This window comes from Sciurus carolinensis, chromosome 1, assembly GCF_902686445.1.
Source record: "Sciurus carolinensis chromosome 1, mSciCar1.2, whole genome shotgun sequence".
Lineage (NCBI taxonomy): Eukaryota > Metazoa > Chordata > Mammalia > Rodentia > Sciuridae > Sciurus > Sciurus carolinensis.
In genome coordinates, this window is record NC_062213.1 from 67,819,945 (window position 1) to 67,838,974 (window position 19,030).

At 38.1% G+C, this 19,030-nt stretch overlaps 1 long non-coding RNA gene and 1 other non-coding gene across 2 annotated transcripts; both read left to right on the forward strand.

Annotated features, from left to right (window-relative positions):
• The first annotated feature begins 16,178 nt into the window (after positions 1-16,178).
• LOC124988993 (uncharacterized) lies at positions 16,179-18,898 on the forward strand. The gene is made up of 4 exons (XR_007109534.1): positions 16,179-16,315; positions 18,095-18,218; positions 18,463-18,525; positions 18,738-18,898. It is a non-coding gene; the product is annotated as an uncharacterized LOC124988993 (long non-coding RNA).
• LOC124968728 (small nucleolar RNA SNORD87) lies at positions 18,299-18,382 on the forward strand. Its single transcript, XR_007105826.1, has one exon. It is a non-coding gene; the product is annotated as a small nucleolar RNA SNORD87 (small nucleolar RNA).
• Positions 18,899-19,030: the final 132 nt, after the last annotated feature.

Here is a 19,030-nt window from a genome sequence, read left to right on the forward strand (position 1 = left end):
ATAGTTTATTTAATTGGGAAAAAACTGACATGTTATTAGACTATTCTAAATCATACTGTGAAATAGTAGATATTTTGCCTTTGATGGTATTTTTATTTCTACTTGTCCAGTGATAAATGCCAAAGAAATGTTATTTCTGTCATAGATTTTCATTACATTTTATGAAATTGCTAAATATGGTAATAGCTTTTATTAGGTTGGAAAATCTTAGAGGAGAAGTTGCATATTTTCACCCAAAGGTCCAAAGGAGCATGCTGTTTTAATTAATGATGCATGGTCAGGATAACGATTATTATTAAAGTAAAATAAAGCACTAATTTGAAAATTAGTCTGTTTATTTTGCATCTGTCTCTTGGAATATTTAACAAATATTGATGGCACATTTGAAAAAAATCTTTTTTTTTTTTTTTTTTTCTTCTGATACTGAGGATTGAACTCAGGGGCACTCTACCACTGAGCTACATCCCCAACACTTTTTATAGTTTAACTTTGGGACAAGGTCTCACTGAATTGCTGAGGCTGGCCTCAAACTTTTAATCCTCCTGCCTCAGCATCCTAAGTGGTTGGGATTACAGGTGCACACCACTGCACCCAGCTGAAGATCCTTCTGGAGCATAGATACCTACCCAGCTTCTTCACCATGTTGTCCTAAATAGATTATATATTAGAACTAGGGAGGGGATATATTTGGATCACAGTATTTATAACCCTGTAATCTGCTGGGGAAATCCTCAGTTAAATTCCTTTCACTTCATTCAGCCTTTCCAGTGATATAACACATTTAAACTTATTTTACACTGATAATTTGGGGGACTTGGGAAATGCTTTTTTAAAGGCAGAACCATTTCTGGTCAACTAAAATATTTTTTTCTGATTATGAAAATATAGCCATCTAGTTTATTATACATCAATTTTACATTAATAAAACTATATTTAAAAGCATATATTCACTTGTTTTAAATAAATAAACAACAAAAAGAAGTGAAGTAGAAAGTAAAAGTCCTCTCATGGAGATGTCTGGAATGGATAAAGTTGGGGATTATGTGTTTTATGTTACTTGGTAATGAAGAGAGGTCTTGTATATTTATAAGTCTTGTTTTTAAACCACATTATTCTAGTCTGCAAAGTTGCAGATAACCTAAACAGTAACTTTCTTATCTGTTCACGGAGGAGACTTTATTTAAATGTAGAAGAATCTGCAAAAAGAAAATAAATGTTGATTGACCCTACTGAAATGCAGAGTAATTATTTTAGTTGAAATTGCTTCTTAGGTTGAATTATTCAGTAATTTCTCTTTCTCTCAAAGGGCCTCATTTTATATTCATGAAAGCAACTAACCATTTACTTTCAATTAAAGAGAAAATATTCAGGCTCTAGTAAGTACTTTTTTTTAGGAGACAGGGGAGATAATTATGTCTATATTTTCCAGAACATTATTTAATCTTTTTTCTTTAGGCTTCAGTATATCATAGTGTCATTATGAGGAAATAATCAAATACAGACAAAACATCTCTGCAGTGGCCATACATGATTCACTCAAAAATGAACACATAAATTGTATTTTTCATTGTGATAAGACAGGTTACTTGTTGGCTCTATTTTATTGTTGCTCTTCTTAGCTGGCAGGGAGAAAAAATACAAATCAAACAGATTGCTTCTGATCTATATTTATGAGGTATTTTGAGAAATCGCTTAATCTAAATGCTCTTTTCTAACAATGTGTGCATGTTATCACAAATTATATGTATTATATATTTTATTTGAAAAGCTATGAACTTTGACTTTTTCAGCACCAGCAGATTCTGCCTTAATCTGGTGACAAATTCATGTTTAAAAAAAATCATTAGATGATTTCCAGCAGTTTTCTAGATGACTTACAAGTAGCAATATGCTGTCCCTTTTTCTCCAAGGTGTACATTTTTTAAATTTCTTAGTTGTTTTGCTTTCATTCTTGTATTTAAAAAATATCCACAAGCTGAGGTTCGAAATTTTTAAAAGGAGTACTTGAGGGAAATGTTATTATAAAATTATTCATCTCAAAGAAATCAATATGTACTTTGTTAAATAATGGTAGCTGGTGGTCTTATATGTGACTGTTGTACTGAAAAATAAATGCCCCATAAATCCCATAGATTTGCTTCCTGTAGACTGTGAGCACAGCACAGATGGAACTGCAGCACACTTGGAAATGAGGGACATTAATATTCTTGCCTAACTACATAAACCGGAGAAGGGTTTCCCTTCCTCTGTTTACACAAGTCTTAGTTTCAACTCATAAGAGAAACCAGTTCAGTGAAATATACCCCAGTCACTCAAATGCTTTCATTATAAATTATACCATAGCATTTAGTTGTCAGAAGCTTTTGAATTATAAACTGGAGAATAATCTTAACTATTAGTCTTAAAGATTATGTCAGTCGTTATTTCCTGAGCACATGGATGTTACTGAAGAAACATGCATTCCTGCCGCCTGGGGACCAAGAGTTATGTCCTGCGGATGAACTTTAACCGCTCCTTTCCATTTTTATGGCTATTGGAAACTGGGAGCCATTTCAAAGTGTACTCTAAATAAAAATTGATTTTCAACATTTTCATTTTCAAATAAATTCTGAAATCACTTAATTTAAATTTTCTTAATGTGTGCAATTATAAACCATCTTAGTAATTCTTTAGATGGATCTATCATGCGGACAAAAATTTTTTCAAGTAAGTTGTATTAAACAAAAAAAAGTTCCTTGCGAGATTGCAGTTTGTGGCACATCAGCCCCCTTAGTACTGTGAACTCCTGTACAATAATCATCTTGAAATGTGGGCAACAGCCAAGTAAAAACAGAGGTATACAATAATGGAGACAGAGTCAAAAGAAGGAAGAAAGATGAGAAGTTGAATTTAGATTCTCCTTTTAGAAATAGGTCTCTTCCTCCAGGGTCCAATCAGGCTATAGGTAGGATTATATTCTAGAGACACAGGGAGAGACTGCCCTGAAAAAGCAGATCCGATCTCATGACCAGGTCAGAACAAGAATCTAAAGTTCCTAACTCTGGGTAATGCTCAACCCAAGAGACACAGGAAGCTGCCACACTTAGTGATGTACTGGCCAATATCCTTCTCTGGACTGACACCGAACGTCGAGGTGATAGTGGCAATGGAAGTGGTTTAACCCAACACAGAAAACTTCTTGTTGCCTTAAGCAATGATTGTTGGTCTCTCCACTTCCCGCAACCCACACAAGCCCCATCCAGACTTGTGGTCACTCAGGTGCACACATTGCATTCATGAGCTCCCTCTCTTCCCTTACTGAAAGAAAGCAGAGGTTCCTGTAGGAATGGAGAGTATCCTTCAGTGGCTAGAGATTGTTACTCCAGATCGAAATTTAGTCAAACTTGAGGAAGGGATGAAGGTGGGGGGCAAAACTGAAAGAAGAGGAAATTGACTCTAGAAGGACTTGGAAATCCCACTTCTTAGTAGGAAATAAGTTGGAGAACCCCTATATGAGTAAATATTCTTAGGGCATGCAGCAGTTTACTAAGAAAGGAGGAGAGTGTATGTTTTTAATTACTCAAGGGTGGTTCTCAGCCTCTCATTCATTGAATTAAAGTCCTCTACTTAAGGGCAGATACCCCCTAGAATGAAGTTATTCTACACCTTTGAAAATGCAAAACAGACCTTCAAAATCTCTAGCATGACAATAAACTTAAATTTCAGACTTCATTAATGGGGAAAACAAAATTCTAAATCCCAAATCTACCTTCTATGTACAAGAGCCAAGACTGAAGGTCCTTATATGGAGTTTTACTCAGAGTGGTAACAGTTGGGAGAGGAGCTCAGGTCAAAGCACTAGGTAGGAGAAAGGAACCAGTGGAGACATCTGCCCACACTGGTATCTACTTTGGGCAGAGTGGGAGGAGGGAAGGAAAGAATTGGAAAACAAAGCTGACCTCACCCCAAGTCTGAAGCCCCCAGAAGCCTGGATTCCACCCAAAGCCGCGTCCAGGCAGCAGGGTAAGAAGCAAGGACTGAGGGAGGAGACTGGAGACCTTTGCTGGCTGCCACAGGTGGAAAAGTTGCCACAAGTACCCAGGACTAGATACCAGGAGTCAGGAGGAAGCAGAGTTTGAGCCCTTAAGAAGAGGAGGTGGTCAGTAGGACTCAGGACCTCAGCAGTTGGTGCCAGCATGACCTTGAGAGACCGGATGGTCACAAACATCACATGCCAGAGTCCACGCTAGACCCAAAGTGAAGGGACAATGGGTTAAAAAAGCTGCAGTCATTTCTCCCCTGCTACTTTGCTGCCGCCATTATTCTGCCTCCCCCACACCATTTTACAACCTAGATTGCTAGCCTGCGAACTTCCTAGTCAGTCATTGGTCCAGATTGTTAGCTGCCCATGAAAATTCCACTTCTTAAGAATATCTCCCCCACCATTTTCCCTCTCTCTCTCTCTCTCTCTCTCTCTCTCTCTCTCTCTCTCTCTCTCTCACTTTGCGGGCAGACACTCTGCCTGTCCACATAATAAAATCTCTTGTGTGAGGTCCCGTGTCCAGAGTGGTTTTTTGGGTGCTTTCACAAAGGACAGACAGTAAAGGAACCTGTGCTCCCTCACTCTGTCCCCTTTGGATTCACAGCTTTTCCCTAAGTTATCTAGGAATCAGAGTAGGAAGGGCAGTTAGGAAGCCCACTAAGAGGGAAAAACAACCCTGATAATTTCAACTTCTACTTGACTGAATATTTGACAGACTAATATTAAATACAGACTAATATTAAAAGACACCTGTTGGTTGGGTGGTTTTCCTCTTCAGGACTAGGGCTTCTAGAACAACATGAGGTCAGATACTGCAAAAAAAGAAAGCTACATTACTCCCTCATGTTTGAGTTGTAGCATATACATTTGGTAGGGTAGAGAGAGACTACTGGTGTTGACAATTTACAACTTGATCCCTCAGTGTAGTTTTGTGGTTTTGAGTACCTTCACAGACCTTTACAAATACATTGGAAAAAACAGAGTGAAAGGAAAATGCCACACAGATGAGCAACGGCAGAAACCAGGTGAGGAGATTCGCACATAGAAAGTTTTATTTGCCAGTCAGGGTCTGATCAAAGGCTATCACTCCGCAAAAGCGAGAGAGGCAGGAAAAACTTGGCTCTGGGGTATTTTATGAGGTGGTTTGGATGGCCTGGGTAAGTCGCATGCTTGCATAAGAACTTAAGATGGTCTGACAGGCAAGTAAAGGGATGTTCCAGTGGGGTAGTTAATGAGAGGTGGGGAGGGGAGGTTACATTTTAACTCTTGTTTTCTCTTTCTAGGGTGGGAAAGCAACTTATGGTAAGAATTTAGAATGGCTGCATAGATGCTAAGCCTTGGACCTAATACACAGTCTGAGAAACTTGCTGAGCATTGTAAGCTCGAGGACGAGGGCTGGTGGTCAAACAAAAGAGGACAAAAAGGGCCGAAGCAAGCTTTATTGGAATTTGTCTCTCGGGAGAAATTCCCAGTCCTCCGGGGTACAGGCCATGGTGGAGAGCCAGAGAAAATCGCATGTGAACCCGGCTGCCCAGGGTCTTCATAGGCCGGAATAGGCAGGGGTCCCGCTGAGTGATAGGTGAATGTAAGAGTCAGTGGAGTTTATCTATCCGTGTTTGATTGGTCGCTCTTTGGTGCGCTGCCTGCTGCTTCAGTCGTTTTGTTCCCTTTGTTCCCTCCCACGTAGCCCCTCAAGTCCCGACCTAACAAGCATTGTCCAGCTAGTCAGTGGTAGGGCACAGATTCAGATCCAAGCAGTCTATGCTGAGTCATTTCTACCCTAGGCTGTGTGAGCAAAAATAACCAACACAGTTTCAGCACCATAATGAAAATAGAAATAACCAGGAAGGAAGCAGACCTCAAATGGCAAGTTTTCCTTTATTCCGCAGCAGAATCAATCAACTAGGCGTGGGAAGGCTCATTTTCTGGGTATGAAAATGACCCACGGCTTACTGAAGGAGTTTTTATAGTTTACATTGAGGGTGAATTAATCATTGGATGTGCCATTTGGAAAGTCAGGGAATTAGTTGTGCAGGTTAAAATTTTAACTCAGGAAGGCAGTTATAAAAAGTCTGAAGCTCATTGTCACCAGGAGAGAGAGGAGCTCAGATCCCAAGGGATGAATACTCAAATCCTGCCCATTGCTTTTCTTCTTCTTCTGGGATTCATTGTTTCCCAGAGTTTTGTTATTTACTGTGCCTCCACTCACGACTAATTTGCAATAGGGGAGTTAAATTCCAGAGCCCAGCATTCAGTATCTGCCTCCTTCCTTCAGCGCCCTTTGTTCCTGGGAAAGGATTTACTGGGAGAGGTTTAATGTTTGGCTAATTTCCTTTCCTCCTCCTGAGCTATACTGTGTTTCTGGGTGCCCCCCGCACAGCTGGGGGGGGGGGGGCTGTCTTGTAGGAATATTATTTTCCATACCCCTTCAGACTGCCTTCAGTTAGCTGCCTGGATGCCTGAGGTACTTATATTTGTACACCTAGTGTGGTTAGAAAGCATTAACCTTTGCTCCAGTTCTTCCAGTGCAGTAAGCGCTTGACATATGATTGACCCTCAATAAATGTTCCTTGCCTTTTTTCCTATAATATGGTAACTGAGAAAGTACATGTAGGCAGTTCAGTACAAGTCAGGCACATCTTCTCTGGCTAATTAGCATTTTAGTTGAAGAGTATAAGATGGCAAGAAGTGTCTTTCTCTCTCTCATACACATAGACATATACATAACCCATAAGATGCCATGAGGAAAAGGTAGATAATTTGACTATCTAAAAATAAAGTCATAAAACAAAAAATCCAAATTGAGTGATACTAGTATTAATAAGGATCCGGGTCCCCATTCTTTTGGTGTTGAAGACTGAGCATCTGAGAAACACCTGAGAAACTCTGAGGAAAGAGCAAAAACTTTTATTTAAAGGATAGAATGGGGGGGTGGGGGCGAAGACTTCTCAGCAGAGGAGGGGGGTCCAAAACTGGTGACCAAGGGAGTGGGAGTGTACTGCCCCTTTTGTAGATTTTAGATTTCCTTTGTTCTCTTGCCCCCTCCTCCCATCCTGCCTACTGACTAAAAGGTGGTGTGGTCCAAGGGCAGAAATGGAACCATGGGGACAGGCAGGAAGGGAACAGCCCAGGGGCTACTCGTTAATAACTCCTTGCAAGGAGGAACTATTCCCTGTAGGCAGGTAACCTTGGCAACAGGTTGGAGGAGGGGGAAGTGCTGTGGAAGTATTAGCATTTTATTTCCTTTGAATCAGCCCCCATCTTCCTGATACAATCATTCATTACTTATACTGAGTGTCCTTTTGCCCGGCCTCACCTGTAATCCCAGATATTGGGGAGACTGAGCCAGGAGGATTGCAAGTTCAAGGCTAACCAGGGTAATTTAGTGAGACCCTGTTTCAAAATAAAATAGAAAGGTTTGGGGATGTAGCCGAGAAGTGGAGGGTTTATAGAGGGTCCTGGGGTTCAACCCCCAGTGCACACGTGCACACACACATACACACACACACACACACACACAAAATCCAAGCCAGGCATAGTGATAGATATCTGCACTTCCAGTTACTTGGGAGACCAAGGCAGGAGGATTGCTTGAGACCAGGAGATCAAGGCCAACCTGGGCAACATCATCTAAAATAAACAAAAACTGAAACCATAAACAAGGTCAAAAAAAAAAAAAAAGCAAAATTTTTAAAAATGCACTGGGAAATCAGAAAATATATGACAGAATAGTTATTTCCTTATATAAAATCAATAGTCAGACAGAGCTTGACACTCACTCACCTATAATCCCAGCTACTCAAGACCCTGAGGCAGGAGGACTGCACATTCAAGGCCAGCCTAAGCAACTTAATAAGACCTTGTCTCAAATTAAATAAAAAGCATTGGGGGCATAGCTCAGTGGTAGACTTCTTGCCTAGCATGCATGAGATCCTAGGTTATATCCCAGTACTGGGGGGGAACAAAAATCAACCCTCGGAATTTAAAAAAACAAAAAGAACAACAACTAGATAGAAAATTCTACAAATGGTATGAAAAAGAAGTTCATAGAAATCAGTCAATTGTCTTCATGAAAAAGACACACAAAAGCACTTAAAATAAATATAAATTTAAAAAGCAATGAAATAATATATTTCACCTATCAGAATGATACAAACCAGAAATACCTGTTATTGGTGAGGGTGAGAAAATGACTCTTGCAGTTTTGGAGTGTAAGCTGTCTTAAATTGTTTGGCAATATCCTTCAATATTTTAAGTGTATACATTCTGACTTAGCAATCCTGTCTTAAAGAATTGTCTTACAAGTATACTTATATTCACAAATGTATATAAGAATAATTATTGAAAGTATTTATTATCTTTCACCTTATTATTTGTAGGCTTAACACTTTTCCTAGCTTTTAATATTAACTGCATCCAAATAACCTGTGAAAAATACAAGCCCAATGACATAACACATTTACTTAAAACATTTCAGTGGTACCCCATGAACTAAAGGTGAAGTTTAACCCCTTAATTTGATTTACAAGACCCCTATCTAATGTCACAGGCCTTATTCTCTACAACTTCCTGTTTTACACTGTGAGTTATAGTAAACACACACACAGCTCTTTCATGCTTCAGTGAGTTTGTTCATCAATCATCAGTTGGTCCCCAATTTCTAAAAAAATAGTATAGCAGGCATTGTTCATTAGTTATTACATCAGTTAAGAACTCCATTGAGCTGCTAGTAAGACAAATCCAACTATAGTGGCTTCAATTAATTAGGACTTTATCCTCTCATGAAAAGGAACTCCATATGTAAGCAGTCCAGGGCTGGTAAGGTAGCTTCATAGAGTTATTGGGGTCCAAGTCTTCTACTTATTTCTCGATGGCCTAGACTGAATCACAAGATCACCTCTAGGTATATGACATATATTTCCAGCCTGACTTTCCAGCTAATTTTCAAAGAAAGGGGCTTATTACAGGTTACTAGTGATATACGGAATCATGGAATGTATTAATAAGCTTTCCATTATTATAACAAAATACCGGAAATAATCATATTTTAAAAAGAAAAGACTAATTTTTACAGTTTTGGAGATTTCAGTCCATGGTCAGTTAGCTCACTTGAGGCCATACAACATGGTGGGAATATGTGATGGAGGAAGTTGTTCATGGTGGCTGAAAAGTGAAAGAAGGAGAGGAGGCTCCAGGCATGCTTCCAATGACCACATTTGTCCAGACCCGCATCTGAGAAAGGTTCTATCACCTCCTAATAGTGCCACAGGTTGTGGCCCAAATCTTTAACACATGAACACTTGGTGGATAATTATCCAAACCATAGCATGGGATATGACACTAAGTTGGGCTGGAATTATAGGAACAATTTCTTAAGGCATTCCATGGGACTGGGCTTCCAAGGCAGCTGATACTTCTGCCATGATCTGGACTCTGCCAAATGGGAAACTTCCCCTTTATTGGCTGATGCCAGAAGCATGTTGGCTTTGTCACACATATGATGGTTAATTTTTTATGTCAACTTGGTTAGGCCAAGCAATACCCAGGTAGTGGGCTAAACATTATTTCTGGAGGTTATAGACTGAATGTTCTCCTCTAAGATTCATATGTTGCACTTCTAACTCCTAGTGTAATAGTATTAGGAGGTGGGGCCTTTGGAAAATAAAGTAGTCCCTCTATATCTATAAGGGTTATATTCTAAGATATCCAGTGGATGCCTAAAACCACAGATAGCTCTAAACCTAATGTAGAGTATTTTTTCCTATGCCATAAGTATATATCACTATGATAAAATTTAATTTGTAAGTTAGGCATAGTAAGAGATTACCAACAGAAGCTAGCAATAAAATAGAAAAATTATAACAAGGTACAATATAAAAGTTTTATAATGTGGTCTTTCAAGGGAGTATTTCACATCCAGAATCATAACTCAAGACAGTCTGAAAACATATAATATTTATCTTTCCAGTCTCAGAAGTACACAAAGGCCAGTAAATGAAGCTGGAATAGCTATTGAGTGAGCCAGTACCCAGAATCTACCAGAGGAGGCAGGGGAAATAAATGAAAACAGTGAAATAAATGGCTTGGTCCTAGGACTAAGCACAAAACACAAACATAATCAGGATTCCTTTATCAGGGAAGAAAGTTGGGATGGTTACTAGGAAAGCAATAAGAGTGGCTGCCTCAATTGCTTCCCCTAGTCTTAAGAGATCTGGGAAGATCAAGAAGAATAAGAATATTTTCGATATAGGAAAAAGCAGACAAAATCATGCTGCTTTGAAAGTACACAGGGGAGAAAAAAGATAATTCATAAGTATGATTTAATTTACCCCTCACAAAAATTCTAGGAGTAATGGAATGTGTCTCATCATCAAAAAGAAAACATTCCCTGAGGTTTCTGAGCAGATTTCCCCTTAAGTCCCAATGACCAGTATGAAACATTTGAAAACATTCCAGTACATTCAAAATTTGTCATAGTTGGATTTAAGTAGTTGTTTTCAGAGTTTATTCTTAATATGCAACTTAAATTGTTAAACAGAACAAGAAAACCTTAGTATTTCACATTGACAATTAAAGTCACTATGGCTAACTCATTATTTTAGATCCGGGAAGAAATCACAAGTAATTTAGATAATTTTCACCAAAATTATCTCAGTAAAGTTCATGTACTTCAAGTGCTTAAGAATCAACTTTCATTCAGATCAATGCCCTATTTTCTGACAATGTAATGTATTTTTCCACAGATTTGGAACTTTAAACTTGACAAGATGTATAAATGCTATGATTATCTCAATGTCAATATTATGTTTAAAAATAATCTTGCCTGAGGCAAAGGAATCTTATGGAGAAAAGTCATGCATTTATGACTAAGGTCATTTAAGTTTCTATTGCATTAGCTCTATTTTGACATGCTTACTATGGAGCAAGGGAAAACATAAGGATGTGGTTATTACAGTCAACTTCCTAGTAGTTCCAACCTCATTTTCTGCTGCAAACATCTAGACTTGGGAGGTTCTTCAAATCATTCACTGATATGAAAAAGGACTGAGGGCCAAATGTATTAATTTACTAATGAGATTTACATGTGTTAAGTGCAGACTATAGATTCTGACAGCCTCTGAGAAAATACTATATTTGCTCCTGAATCTACATGTACGTCATTATACAAAATACAAATTTTCTATGGTAATCCTGGTTATACAATCAAGGAATGGTTATTTTTAAGTTACTTTCTTTCTTTTTTCTATTACTCTTTTCTTTTTTTCTTTTTTCTTTTGGTACTTGGGATTGAATCTCAGGATGTTTAACCATTGAGTCACATTCCCAGCCCTTTTTATTTTTTATTTTGGGACAGGGTCTCACTAAGTTGCTTAAGGCCTCACTACATTGCTGAGCCTCCTTTGAACTTTCTATCCTCTTGCCTCAGCCTCTGGAGTTGCTGGGATTACAGGTGTGTGCCACCGCACCTGGCTAAATTACTTTTGATAAACTGTTATATCAGGTTTAAATCACTGAACTTTTCACTTGAAGTGGTTTTAGTTGTATTCACACTAGCAGAATTAACTCGGTTCAGACTTTGGACACCAACAACCCCCAAGGATTCGTTGATGGAGAAAACTGCACATCATCTTTTCATAATGTCAGTCTGAGTGAAGAAGTGAAGGACAGCCTGCAAGACAAAAAGTACTACTTTAATAATTATTTTTAAATTTTAATTATAAAATCAATGTATACACACAGTATAAACCCATGTGGTAAAGAATGCCAGAAAATAATAAAAATGTCACTCTCCCCACAAATCCTCATGTTCCATTCTCTAGAGATGTGCACTGAAAACAGGTTCTTTTGTAAGCTCTCAAAATTATTCTGTGCTTAAAAATTCATATACAGTATGTTCTTTTGATTTAACCCAAATAGGTATTTTTTTTTCAAATACCTTCTGCAACCTAGCTTTTACATTTTTAAATATCTTGAGAATTTTCCAAATTAGTGCACACATATCCATGATTTGTTTATTTGTTCAGGCAATAAATATTTACTAAGTGCTAGGAGCTATATCAGATGCTAAGAATAGCAAGCTGAACAAAACAGACAAGTCTTTCCTCTCACAGAGCTTACATTGTAGTGAGGGTACAAAAAATTAATACAAAAGTATTAATTTTTAAAAACATAATTACAGATTATGGTAAGGGCTATTAAGGAAATAAAACAGGAACTGTGTTGGAGTGTGCCTACTTTAAACAAGCAGAGCAAGTGTGGCTCACTGAGAAGTTGACATTAAAGTTGAGATTAAAGGAAGAAGTCAGTCATTCAAAAATCTGGGGCTAGCGAAATTTACACCAGAGCATAGGCACTGGGATGTGGAAATTGTTTGTTTTAAGAACTAAGAGAAGGCCAGGATGACTAGAGTGTAGCAAGAGATGAGGTAGGCCAGGTGAAGCTATGTAAACTTTTTTCTTTTTAAAAAATATCTTTAAATTTCTTTATTGTGATAAAATACATAAAACAAATTCATCTTCATCATTTTTATTTTGGTACCAGGATTGAACCCAGGGGCACTTAACCACTGAACCACATTCCCAGCCCATTTTTATTTTATATTTTGTAAGACAGGGTCTCACTAAATTGCTTAGGGCCTCACTAAGTTACTGAGACTGACTTTGAACTTGGGATATTCTTGCCTCAGCCTCCTGAGTCACTGGGATTCCAAGCATGGGCCACCACAACTGCTCTCTTTTTTTTAAAGCTAAACTATATTCCACTGTAAGTATATACCATATTTTTTTTAATTCATTCATTTGCGAATGGAAATTTGGGTTATTTCTACTTTTTGGGTGTTGTGAATAATTATACTATGAGCATTGGTATACAAGTACCTGTTTGAGTCCCTGCTTTCAATTCCTTTGGTTATACATCCAGAATTAGAATTGCTAGATCATATGGTAATTCTATATTTAACTTTTTGAGGAATCTCTATACTGTTTTCCATTGTGGCTGCATCATTTTATATTGTCTAAGCAATGTACAAGGGTTCCAATTTTTCCACTTGTCATTGATTGCTATTTTCTATTTGTTTTATAATGAACAACTTAATGGGTCTGAAGTGGTATGTCATGGTAGTTTTGACTCACTAGCGATATTGTTGAAAATCTTTATCATATCCTTATTAGCCATGTGCACATATTCTTTGGAGAAATAGCTATTCACATCCTTTGTCCATTGTCTATTTTTGAATTAAGTTGCTTGGTATTTTTGTTGTTGAATTATAAGAGTTCTTTATATATTCTGAATATTAATCCTTTATTAGATATGTGCTTCCCAAATATTTTCTCTCATTCTTTGAATTACCTTTTCATTCCCTTGATAATGTCCTTTGATGCACATGCACAAAAGTTTTCACATTGGTGAAGTCCAGTTTACCTATTTTTCCTTTTATCACCTGTGCTTTCCGTGTTATATCTAAGAAATCACTGCCAAATCCAATATGGTGAAGTTTGTTCCCTATATTTTCTTCTAGATTTTTGTAGTTACAGCTCTTACATTAGGTCTTTAATCCATTTGAATTAATTTTTGTAAATGGTCCAACTTCTTTTTTGTTTTTGTTGTTTGTTTATAATGTGGATATCCAGTTTTCCCAGAACCATTAGTTAGAAAATCTATCCTTTCCCCAATGGACAGTCTTGGCACCCTTGTCAAAAATTAATTCACACAAGTGGATTTTAAAAAAGTATAACGGGAAGTGTTTGACATTAGTAATCAAGGTTATTAGACAAATCTGCCTTTGAAAATAAATGTCCTCCTTTGAAAATGAGAGACTGAAAGAGAAAGGTGAATTCTAAATCCCCAAAATCCTTTACTATTAAGAGCAAAACTTACATGAATGAACATTAAGTTTTACATAAGAAGAGAAAACTCAAAATATGAACTCAATGAAGAGAGGAAAACTCAAGGAAGTTCCCAACAGAGGAAAAAGAAACACAAAGTCTTCAAATGTTAGATTGAGAAGGAAGGGAAAGAGAAGTTTCAAGAAGAGAGGGACTGAGATAGAATGGAAGAGGGGACAAATATGTTTACCATGTGAAAGTAGGATTTTCATTCCATTTTATGAATGTATACTAATGTCACCAGCCTCCGGACCTTTAGGTTGTTAAACACACACACACACACCATTTTGAATCTATTCTTCAAATCTACCTGCTGAATTAACCAACCTTATAATACCTCTAGATTTCTCATAATGTGGAAGGCACCCTTCATTTTTATTTTTATTTGTTTCGTACTAGGGATTGAACTCAGGGGTGTTTTACCACTGAACTACATTCGAGCCCCTTTTACTTATTTATTTTTTGCAGTGCTGGGAATTGAACCCAGGGCCTTGTGTTTGCAAGGTAAGCACTCTACCAACTGAGCTATATCCCCAGCCCCCCTTTTATTTTTTTATTTTGAGATAAGGTCTTGCTAAATTGCTGAGGCTGGCCTTGAACTTGTAATTCTCTTGCCTCAGTTTCTGGAGTTGTTGGGATTATAGATGTGCACCACCACACCCAGTCATACTCTTCATTTTTAAAAATACTTACTTTAGCTGAGTATTTTATTACAGTTGAAGAAACATTTATTTAAGGTCACTATTAATCAATTAAGATAGCAGCTCTGAAACGAAAACCTGAAAATGGGCAGTTGTGCAGTTTAAAAACACCTAAATTTTAGTCATGGTATTTATCTGTATGCATTCTAAGGAAAGAATATATTGTCATTAAAGTGTGGCCCCTTCCATATCTATCCACCAGGCTCAGCTAACTCTTGGCAATGGAGATGGAAGAATGTCCTTTGAGCACCCGCAGGTTGAGACAATGGAAAGCTGTTAGCAACTTAGGGAATTGTGACAAAGGAAGGACATGTCTTTTGTCTCCAGTTTTTTCTCACATGACCCAGGACTGAGTGACATTAAGAATTTACATAAATTGTTCCCTTGGTATCTATGGGTTTAGCATCCAAAGTCATCCCTTCTAATACCTTACCAGAGCTACCCACACAATTGCAAGCAAACACCTGAAGCAACATGAAGCCAAGGTTCAACAAGTCCATGAGGTAGGCTGCTTGACAGAACAATTTGGCACTGGGGACCTCAGACAATGATTTTTAAACTTCCGCAGATCACTCAACAAAAACCTATATAGACAGGTTTGGCTAGATTTAGATTTTCATACCATACGTTGCCTTGAGACAAATTTGTACGTTGTACTGAATTATGTACTCCTTTCTTAGACTTCCTGTTTTTTGAGACTGACCCATCTTTTACTGATTCGATTGTTCAATTTATGCTTTCATGTGTGCTTTTTCAGGCAACAAGATTATAAATCTTTTAAGGCTAAGCGTAGTGCTTTGCAGTCGGGACTCAACAATGATTAAGAGAAATAAGTGTAATAAAACATGAAAATCCCTAGCAAATTACAAACAACATAGGTAGCTGCTTAATGGATACTTAACAGAATTTTTAAAATTCTATTATTACCAATAAAAATAGTAATGGTGCTACTGTTATAGAGAAAATATATAACAGCTTTTCCTTTTCCTGGTAACTTATTTTCCGTGTGTGTAAAGGCAATTCCAGAATGCTTACTCTAAATGGGGCTGCCCAATACCACCAATTTTCTATTTGTTTTTATTTTGCTTTAGGTAACAGGGATTAAAACCAGGGACACTTAACCACTGAGCCACAACCCCAGCCCTTTAAAAATATTTATTTAGAGACCAGGTCTTGCTAAATTGCTAACTGCTGGCTTTGAATTTGCAAACCGCTTGGGGTTGCAGGTGTGCGCCATCGTGCCCAGCACCACCTGTTTTTCTAAATACAGAACCATATGAGGGTGTAGAACACCAAGCAAAGTACTGAGAATAGAAGACCCCTTTTTTTAGATTATTATTATAAACTGGTAGCCTCATAATTTGCATATTGAATGAAACAGCCCTAGCTGAGGTACTCAATGAGCCTTAAATGCCTCTAGGGAAGTTCCAAAGTTCCAGAACACTAGCTGAGACACCAGCGTAGTACCCACTCTACAAGACCGTCCCAGCGCGTTGCCCATACTGGCGCCAAAGCCCCACTGAGAGGCGGGGCCCAGGACCTGAGGGGCGGAGCCCAGAGCCGGAAGGGGCGAGGGAAAGGGCCGGGTGACTAAGAGCAGTGCGGGACCGCAGCTTTCCTTTTCCGCGCAAACGCCGAGAGTGGAAGGTGTTTCGCAATGGCGATCGGGTGGCAGAAGAGCTCGCGGGCCCGTTGCCGGGTTCTTCGAGGTGAGAGTCCTCAGGATCTTAGTATTTCCTCTCTTCGGTGTCAGGTTCCTCTGCCCTGTGGGTTATCCGACGGCAGTGAGGGGTCTGCGGATGCGGGCTGAACGCAGGAGGTAACGCTCTCCGCTCTCCCTATGGACGCGGCCTAGAGATTTCCCTTCGTGCGGTTCGCGTAGTTGTGTTTTATAGATAAACCGCCTGCGAACCTTAACTGACCTTACTCCGTAGTGAACGCCGGTTAAGAAAGGGTTTTCTGTGACCCAGGAGAGCTGAGGAACGGACATCTCACTGCTTCGTTTTTGCCCTCCCCGGCTTCCACCGAATCCCTTTAGAGTCCCCAGCAAAGCTGTTGCCGAACTTTGGCGGTTTCAGGCTCCCTTGAGTGGGCTTTTTACTTTTCCTTAAGGGAACATTTTTTAAAAGATCACGTTTCTTTTAAAGGTGGAAGGCACTTAACTGTACAAAATGGAGGGGTTTGGAAAGCAGTAAGCACAACTTAACCACTGAACTCAACATAATGGTAGAATTCTAGCATTTGTTTCTGGATCTCCCTTGTAAATGTAAAAAGGCCTTGAAACTGGAGAACCGTATATGGAAGTATAGAGGCCTTTGGACCACAAATGCCTGCTGTACACGTAATCTTCCATTTACATGAAAATGTGTTTTTGGACATTAAACAAAAGATTCCATTCTACAACTGGGAGGCTAGGAAAAAAAAAGTGTTACCTTTCAAAAAACTAAAGATTGATAAAAGTATCCCACTAGTTGCTGTTTGCTTACTGCCTTCCACCTCGAGGTACCCACCATCTGGAATTTTGTAAGTCTAGGGTTTTGGTGTGTTTTTCTTTTTTCTTTTCTTTTCTTTTTTTTTTTTTTTTTTTTTTTTTGAGGGAGTGCTGTAGTTGCAATTTTGTTAATACTGTGCATTTGTAGACTTTCATTAGGTTTTAAAAGTATGTTAATGCATGTAGTTACCTACTTTCTGTGAATAAAACAATTTCTCAGTTTGGAACTATTCATTACCAAGTTTATATTGTTTTCCTAATATTGATTTCGTGAAACATTAAAGACTTGTTTCCAAGTTCCAGTTTTATATGTTTTCATAAACCGTTTCCAGTAGCTGTCTGGTTCAATGATTTATCCTCTTGGGGTGCTGTAGGACATGATTTGTGTCTCTGGCCATTACCTTAGCACTTGGTGTACTTTTGGTCAACTTAACAACATAGGTATTCTTGCCCTAAATCTACTAGATTTGCCATTGTAATGTTTTTTAGGTGAAGGTCTGCACATTTGTTTCAGTATATTTAACCTTTATCTTTGCTCATAGTTTATCCTGTCAAGCTTTGAGACAGAAAAACGATGGCTTTGATACTCATAGGAGACCATCATGTCTTAAAATTAATACTGCTGCCACAGTTATTAAAAAATGTTTCCAGGGGTGGAATTGTGGCATAGTGGTAGAGCGCTTGCCTAGCATGTGTGAGGCATTGGGTTCAATCCTTAGCATCACATAAAAATAAATAAATAAAATAAAGGCATGTTGTCCATCTACAACTAAAAATATTTTTTAAAATGTTTCCACAGATTTTCCTGCCCTTCCTAATAATTCGAGTTTCTAGCTTGTAAAGAAGCTCCTTTATGGAATTAAGTTGAGCCAGTTGGTAAAATATAGTTGTGTTTATGCTTCTGACAATAATGAAGTTCTCATTGAACTCTCCCCACACATAAGGTGCCAAACAAATAGAAGTATGAAAATTCACAATTAAATATTTTTGTTTCTAGGTGCAACATCCAGTGGGTTTTGAAGATGTATGGAGGTCATTGGAACAAAAGCTTTCCAAAACCTTGTCATAGAAGATGACTGCAGAAAACTAGGATCACATTTGACATGTAACACGGTACCATAGTGTGTACTTTTGTTTTTCTTTGTGATATTCTCACTAAACCAAAATGTGTAATATATTCTTGACATAGATGGGTTTAACTGCTGGCACAGTGATGACAAATTTTTGCCGTTTACCCAACTGAGGGTTTTCTTTGAAGAAGTAATTTTAAGACTGAGGTGCCAGTAATCTATATTTATTATGTGAATTACTGAAAATACTGTTTTTGCTGAAATTAGTGAAATGTTCTTTCTCTTCTGCATACAGGTACCTGTCGGTGAACGCTCTGGTCCTTTTGCTCTGGTATTCAGAAATACATCTTTTCCTCAAGTAAGTGTGACTTCTCAAGCACCACATCTTTTGATAGCTCAGAAGCATTTGAACTCCGAAGGAGTAGGACCAATTTCTTTTGAAGTTGCCTTTGCATGTCTGGGGTGTGGTTTCCTTTTAGCATTAATATTTTGAGGGTTCTTGATGGCTATTGAGCTTGAGTTTTGAGTTTGGGTAAAAGTGATTTTCATTGCTGCTTTCTTATTTTCTAGAGGTGTGGCATACAACATTGTGGAAGGAAAAAATGAAGAGTTTTTCAAGAAAAGGAATAGCAAACTGAAAATTTTATTTGATATTGATAAACAATAATTATGTGGAAAAATACATGCTTGACGATTTTTAATTGCTGTGGACAATAAATTGTTAAAACATCCTTTTTAAATAGCTTTGTTCTCATAGTTACTCATCAGGTCTGTTTTTAACATACTTTGATAATAGTTCTTGTCAGGAAGTAGCTCGTTTGTGGATAGTGAGTGTCACTGACATAGGCAGCTAGGGAGATAGT